The following is a 6389-nucleotide window of genomic DNA, read 5'->3' as shown; positions in this document are numbered from 1 at the left end:
GTGAGACCGACCGACCGACCGGCACTCCGTCTGAGTGAGACAAACAGACAGACACTCCATTTGAGTGACGCAGACAGACAGACACTCCATCTGAGTGACGCAGTCAGATAGACACTCCGTCTGAGTGACGCAGACAGACAGACACTCCGTCTGAGTGACGCAGACAGACACATACTCCGTCCGAATGACGCAGACAGACACACACTCCGTCCGAGTGATGCAGACAGACAGACACTCCATCCGAGTGAGGCAGACAGACAAACACTCCGTCTAAGTGAGACAAACAGACAGATACTCCGTCTGAGTGACACAAACAGACAGACCGAACCTCCGTCTGAGTGAGACAAACAGACTGTTTGTTTCACTCAGATGGAGTGTTGGTCTGTCTGTCTCACTCAGACGGAGTTTATGTCTGTCTGCGTCACTCAGACGGAGTGTCTGTCCGTTTGTCTCACTCAGACGGAGTGTCTGTCTGTCTGTCTCACTCAGACGGAGTGTTTGTCTGTCGGCCTCACTCAGATGGAGTGTCTGTTTGTCGGCCTCACTCAGATGGAGTGTCTGTCTGTCGGCCTCACTTAGACAGAGTGTCTGTCTGTTTGTGTCACTCAGATGGAGGGTCTGTCTGCGTCACTCAGACGGAGCGTCTGTCTGTCGGTCTCACTCAGACGGAGTGTCGGCCGGTCGGTCTCACTCAGACGGAGTGTCGGTCTGTCGGTCTCACTCAGACGGAGTGTCGGCCGGTCGGTCTCACTCAGACGGAGTGTCGGTCTGTCTGTCTCACTCAGAGTGAGACTGATCGGCCGACACTCCGCCTGAGTGAGACAGTGAGACCGACCGACCGGCCGACACTCCGTCTAAGTGAGACCGACAGACCGGCCGACACTCCCCCTGGGTGAGGCAGTGAGACCGACCGACCGACCGACACTCCGTCTGAGTGAGACAAACAGACAGACACTCCATCTGAGTGAGACAAACAGACAGACACTCCATTTGAGTGACGCAGACAGACAGACACTCCATCTGAGTGACGCAGTCAGATAGACACTCCGTCTGAGTGACGCAGACAGACAGACACTCCGTCTGAGTGCCGCAGACAGACACATACTCCGTCCGAATGACGCAGACAGACACACACTCCGTCCGAGTGATGCAGACAGACAGACACTCCATCCGAGTGAGGCAGACAGACAAACACTCCGTCTAAGTGAGACAAACAGACAGATACTCCGTCTGAGTGACACAAACAGACAGACCGAACCTCCGTCTGAGTGAGACAAACAGACTGTTTGTTTCACTCAGATGGAGTGTTGGTCTGTCTGTCTCACTCAGACGGAGTTTATGTCTGTCTGCGTCACTCAGACGGAGTGTCTGTCCGTTTGTCTCACTCAGACGGAGTGTCTGTCTGTCTGTCTCACTCAGACGGAGTATTTGTCTGTCGGCCTCACTCAGATGGAGTGTCTGTCTGTCGGCCTCACTCAGACGGAGTGTCTGTCTGTCTGTCTCACTCAGACGGAGTGTCTGTCTGTCGGCCTCACTCAGATGGAGTGTCTGTCTGTCGGCCTCACTCAGACGGAGTGTCTGTCTGTTTGTGTCACTCAGACGGAGGGTCTGTCTGCGTCACTCAGACGGAGCGTCTGTCTGTCGGTCTCACTCAGACGGAGTGTCGGTCTGTCGGTCTCACTCAGACGGAGTGTCGGCCGGTCTGTCGGTCTCACTCAGACGGAGTGTCGGCCGGTCGGTCTCACTCAGACGGAGTGTCGGTCTGTCTGTCTCACTCAGAGTGAGACTGATCGGCCGACACTCCGCCTGAGTGAGACAGTGAGACCGACCGACCGGCCGACACTCCGTCTGAGTGAGACCGGCCGACACTCCGCCTGGGTGAGGCAGTGAGACCGACCGACCGACCGACACTCCGTCTGAGTGAGACAAACAGACAGACACTCCATTTGAGTGACGCAGACAGACAGACACTCCATCTGAGTGACGCAGTCAGATAGACACTCCGTCTGAGTGACGCAGACAGACAGACACTCCGTCTGAGTGACGCAGACAGACAGACACTCCGCCTGGGTGAGGCAGTGAGACCGACCGACCGACCGACACTCCGTCTGAGTGAGACAAACAGACAGACACTCCATCTGAGTGAGACAAACAGACAGACACTCCATTTGAGTGACGCAGACAGACAGACACTCCATCTGAGTGACGCAGTCAGATAGACACTCCGTCTGAGTGACGCAGACAGACAGACACTCCGTCTGAGTGACGCAGACAGACACATACTCCGTCCGAATGACGCAGACAGACACACACTCCGTCCGAGTGATGCAGACAGACAGACACTCCATCCGAGTGAGGCAGACAGACAAACACTCCGTCTAAGTGAGACAAACAGACAGATACTCCGTCTGAGTGACACAAACAGACAGACCGAACCTCCGTCTGAGTGAGACAAACAGACTGTTTGTTTCACTCAGATGGAGTGTTGGTCTGTCTGTCTCACTCAGACGGAGTTTATGTCTGTCTGCGTCACTCAGACGGAGTGTCTGTCCGTTTGTCTCACTCAGACGGAGTGTCTGTCTGTTTGTCTCACTCAGACGGAGTGTTTGTCTGTCGGCCTCACTCAGACGGAGTGTCTGTCTGTCGGCCTCACTCAGATGGAGTGTCTGTCTGTCGGCCTCACTCAGACGGAGTGTCTGTCTGTCGGCCTCACTCAGACGGAGGGTCTGTCTGCGTCACTCAGACGGAGCGTTTGTCTGTCGGTCTCACTCAGACGGAGTGTCGGTCTGTCGGTCTCATTTAGACGGAGTGTCGGCTGGTCTGTCGGTCTCACTCAGACGGAGTGTCGGCTGGTCTGTCTGTCTCACTCAGACGGAGTGTCGGCCGTTCGGTCTCACTCAGACGGAGTGTCGGTCTGTCTGTCTCACTCAGACGGAGTGTATGTCTGTCTGCGTCACTCAGACGGAGTGTCTGTCGGACCGACCGGCCAACACTCCGTCTGAGTGAGACCGGCAGACCGGCCGACACTCCGCCTGGGTGAGGCAGTGAGACCGACCGACCAACACTCTGTCTGAGTGAGGCAGTGAGACCGACGGACTGGCCGACACTCCGTCTGAGTGAGACAAACAGACAGACACTCCATCTGAGTGAGACAAACAGACAGACACTCCGTTTGAGTGACGCTGTCAGATAGAAACTCCGTCTGAGTGACTCAAACAGACAGACACTCCGTCTGAGTGACGCAGACAGACAGACACTCCATCCGAATGAGGCAGGCAGACAAACACTCCGTCTAAGTGAGACAAACAGACAGACACTCCGTCTGAGTGACACAAACAGACAGACCGAAACTCCGCCTGAGTGAGACAAACAGACTGTCTGTCTCACTCAGACGCAGTGTATGTCTGTCTGCGTCACTCAGACGGAGTGTCTGTCCTTTTGTCTCACTCAGACGGAGTGTCTGTCTGTTTGTCTCACTCAGACGAAGTGTCGGCTGGTCTGTCGGTCTCACTGCCTCACTTAGGCAGAGTGTCGGTCGGTCTCAATGCCTCACTTAGGCGGAGTGTCGGTTGGTCTCACTGTCTCTCCCAGGCGGAGTGTTGGCCGTTCGGTCGGTCTCACTGCCTCACTCAGGCGGAGTGTCGGTCGGTCTCACTGTCTCACACAGGCGGAGTGTTTGTCTGTTTGTCTCACTCAGGCGGAGTGTCGGTCTGGTTGTCTGTCTCACTCAGGCGGAATGTCGGTCTGGTTGTCTGTCTCACTGATGCGGACTGTCGGTCTGGTTGTCTGTCTCACCCAGACGGAGTGTCGGCCGGTCGGTCGGTCGGTCTCCATACCAACCTTGCAATTTGAAGTCAAAAAGATAACATCAGATGATTTGTCTCTTTATACAGTTGAGACGTTGGCCATTTTAACAGCACTGCAGTGGGTAGAGGAGGTTCGGATAAAAAAGGTAATTGTCTTTTCAGATTCCAGTTCAGCATTATCCTCATTAGAATCATTCACATCCCATAGCAGGCAGGATTTAATTAATAAAATATACGAAACACTGTTCCGACTTAAGAATATGGGTTTGTTTGTATCGTTTATGTGGGTACCAGCACACAGAGGGGTAAAAGAAAATGTAAGAGCAGATAATTTAGCAAAACAAGCTTTAGAAAGTCAGCACAAGATAGCCATTTTATTCAGCAAAGCAGAAGTTGAGGAACTAAATCTAGAAGATGCATTAACCTTGGGGGCAGGAAATGTACTACAATACTTGAAAGAAACAGGATTGAGTAAAAGAATTTAGGTGACCGAAATGATAGAGCTCTTTTTTTTTTCTTTTATTAGTTTTGTTTGTTTGTTTTTTGATTTTGTAAGGGGATAGATACTCTGGTCCACACTCCAACACATTGGAAAGATTGTGGAACACTGGGAAACAAGTCGGAGCACGGCCACCTGGATGGGTTAAAAGTAATGTTCCTGTATGTGTAATGTCTCTTTTACAGGCTTGCCAGCTAGCGGTGGTGACCACGCCGCGGGACGGCCACGCCCTGTGTCTCTTGGGGTCTGGCACAGCTGGCTCAATATGACGACAACCCAAATTCAGACGGGTCAAAGGAAGCCATAGCTGTCTGCATAGTGTGCTCACTGTCTCTGTCTACGGTAACAGTTATGATGGCCTTTTGGAAACGACCTGCTCGTCCACATTAAAGCCCCTTTTTCCTGTTTGCTCAGAACAGAGGTGGTGGCAGGACCGACCGGAGGTTGAAAATCAGAGAGCTGCCAAGCAGTCCATCGCCCAACCAGCAGGAGTGAAGGGGTCCTCTGAGACCAGCGTGGCCAAGAGAGGAGCTAAGCGGACAAATCCAGCCAGAACCCCTGCAGCCAGGTGAGTCGCGCGCTTGGCCGACGTGTTGCGCGGTTGTTTGTTCGCACTGGATGATTTCCTGTGTGATGCTTACTTTTCCTCTCGTCTATCCTGCTGCATATTTATGTCCGGCTTCATGTGGGTTAGCTTCACTGGAACGAGTTTGTTTTCCTCGTAGGAGCTGCAGGGAATTATTTGAATGAAGGAAACATTTTAAAGGTCTTGGAAAGTTTGAGTTTGGCAACGCTTAATTGTGTCAAAAAGAAGTATATTGTATACTGTATATATTCAGTCTGTTGTGTATCAAAACGTAGATTATATGTCTTATGTGTTGTGTCCTGTAGGGGGAGAGCTGGAGCAGCAGCAGCAGTCAGGCCAGAGAGATCAGCCAAACCTTCCAACAAATGAAGCTCTAGCGTAAGTTCAGACAAGAAGACTATACTCATGCATGCCTAAGCCCATAGCTTATTTACCATACATCTGCCGTCACTCCTCATGCATGCATGCATGCATGCACACATTATTTCCTTGTTGTTATTGTTTGGGGCTGTCAATCATGATATCGGCTGTCTAGATCAACTGGTCTCTAGCCAATAGCACAAGGACATCATTAGCATATCATCTTGCCGCTGTCTGTCTTTAAATACGATTGTCTCTCTACCTTCAGTACGTTCACGCTGCTGTTACGGAATCCTCCACCTCCCCATCTCCGCCCAGTCTTCGCAGATTCATCAGCTTCATCAACCTCATCATCCTCATCAGCCACCATCACCACCAGTGTCTGGACTCCACGGAGAGGGATTTATATTGTTGCCGCTCGGGACGATCGCAACTGGATCACAAATCTCCTCGTCGTGTTCAAGCGTCAAAGAAGTTCTGCGTAACTCATGAACGCATCATCTGTCATAATAAATGTTAACTACTTGTTTTTAATTTTATATTCACTTGTCTCTCCTGATTGAACTGCACAAAAGCCCAGCTCCCCACCAACAGGTCTAGACGGGACTGTTGAACCCGAAAAGGTTGAGACAAAAGCATTGAGAGTGACACACATGGATGGATGGAAACCTTTCTACCCCAAAGTCTTAGTTTTTCATGATTGAACAAATGGGATCTGAGATATACGTACATCACCAAATATTAAATTCTCAATCGAAGAGATAAGAGTCACATTGCATCATCACACCTCGCTCTGGTTCTGGTTTCTTTAAACTTTTTTTTTTTTAAAGAATATGTAAATATTAAACAGGTCAAGTATGCAATACAAAAATAGTGTAATTTTGAAACCTCACATATGAGGCATTAAATAACGTCAGCAGCAACTCTTTATTTAATTTTTTACACAATATAATAGTCTGACATACGACCCTAACGTGTGTGTGTGTGTGTGTATATAAACCTTTGACTGTAATATGTCGACAACATGAAAGAAGAATTCTGAACGAGACCAAAGCCTGAAGCAGCTGTTTAGACTCTATTGTGTTCCTAGATAAAGTAATCCTCTAGATAAAGTAATCCTCTAGATAAAGTAACGTAA

At 50.4% G+C, this 6389-nt stretch overlaps 1 long non-coding RNA gene across 1 annotated transcript; it reads left to right on the top strand.

Moving 5' to 3' along the window:
* The first annotated feature begins 3351 nt into the window (after nucleotides 1-3351).
* On the top strand, nucleotides 3352-5790 carry LOC137887582 (uncharacterized). The gene is made up of 3 exons (XR_011105059.1): nucleotides 3352-4873; nucleotides 5197-5269; nucleotides 5520-5790. It is a non-coding gene; the product is annotated as an uncharacterized lncRNA (long non-coding RNA).
* The last annotated feature ends 599 nt before the right edge of the window (nucleotides 5791-6389 follow it).

Source organism: Cebidichthys violaceus, unplaced genomic scaffold (assembly GCF_023349555.1).
Source record: "Cebidichthys violaceus isolate CVI_PGR_0920_01 unplaced genomic scaffold, fCebVio1.0.p SCAF_5, whole genome shotgun sequence".
In the NCBI taxonomy this organism is placed as follows: Eukaryota; Metazoa; Chordata; class Actinopteri; order Perciformes; family Stichaeidae; genus Cebidichthys; species Cebidichthys violaceus.
Note: the sequence above shows the minus strand (reverse complement) of the source record. Positions and strands in the feature narration are given on the sequence as shown.